This window comes from Cyprinodon variegatus, unplaced genomic scaffold, assembly GCF_000732505.1.
Source record: "Cyprinodon variegatus isolate N-32 unplaced genomic scaffold, C_variegatus-1.0 Scaffold24, whole genome shotgun sequence".
Taxonomy (NCBI): Eukaryota; Metazoa; Chordata; class Actinopteri; order Cyprinodontiformes; family Cyprinodontidae; genus Cyprinodon; species Cyprinodon variegatus.
Genome location: NW_015150477.1, coordinates 1523904 through 1525319, shown reverse-complemented (window position 1 = coordinate 1525319; position 1416 = coordinate 1523904).

Genomic DNA, 1416 nt, shown 5'->3' with positions numbered 1-1416 from the left:
TCAGAGTCCATCATTGTCCATCAGAGTCCATCATTGTCCATCAGAGTCCATTATTGTGCATCAGAGTCCATCAGTGTCCATCAGAGTCCATCAGAGTATCTGATCAAATTCTTTCAGTAACAGACTGCTGATGATAACTGTCTCATGTCCCACATAGAATCTTTATTCTAGTTTCCATTTTGTCTTGATTTGCTCGTGTTTTGAAAGGTGCCAACTACCCACGTAGACATATAGTTCTTAGATAATACTTCTCTTTAATGCTCATTACGTAATGACCAGTTCAAGCTGGATGATTAAGCGATTTGACAGTCAGCTTGGTGGTAAAGCTGGTTCTGATTACTGTTAATGTGGACTGGTTAGACTGGGGGGAATCCCAGATGGTTGAGCTGGTTTTATGGAACGGGCCTCTGGCCTCTAGATCTGGTGCTCACGGTTGCCAATGGTCCCATATTTTGCACAAAAATATGTGTCAAAATACACTCAGGTTCAAGTCAAATGTTTTCAAAATCCTTTCACAGCAAAGTGCAAACAAAGATGAATTGTGGTGGTTAGGGTGGAAACCAGTGCCTGGCCAAGGAGTTGGCAGCCTTACTGGTGCCAGCAGCTTACGATAAGGAAGGAAATATTTCTGAAAACTGGTCTGATCACTGACAGACATCTAAATGAAGACAGGAGAGTTCTCTCAGAACAAAATAAATTACTCTAAAAAGGTCAATACTGCGTTAATAAAGTTCTACGCAGGTTAAGGAGGGAAAGCGGAAAACAGGAACTGAAGATTGTTTTTTTTTTAAATCTTTTTTTATCTTGTTGTTTTAATCTCGTTTTGAGAGCAATGGAAAATAAAAAAAATGTGAAAAAACAAACGGGAATGCACGTTAAGAGGAAAGAGTGAAACTATTTCAAGCTTTTTGCTGACAGGAATTCAGCCAACAAACATCTTGTTTTTGTTTGCAGTGATTCATCATTAGATGAACCAGTTCTGCCGTGGAAGGAAGTTATTTTCCAGACAGTTTACTTGTGTTTGTTAATGAGCGCCAAACCAGTCAGACTCTTTAAATTTGATGTATTCATTGTTACCCAGCAGACAATGTTTATACAAGCATCAGCTCTGCTGTAAACATTAGACAATTAGAACGCAGCTTCAGGCTGATTTTGGCCTGGCTGGCTGTTTACTTCTGACTGGCTGGCTGTTTACTTCTGCCTGCCTGTTCAGCTCTGTTAATTAGAGAAGCAGGTGAACCTGCCGCTCTCCCAATCACCTACATTCCTCTCAGTTGTTTCTCAGCCCATTTATAGTCGCCTCGCTCAGTTGTTCTTGTCTCTTTGCCTTGATGAGGATAATTTCAAGCAGGGATTTTTCTGCATCTAAAGACAATATGTAGGATTTTATATTTTTACTGTAGGAATAATCTATTA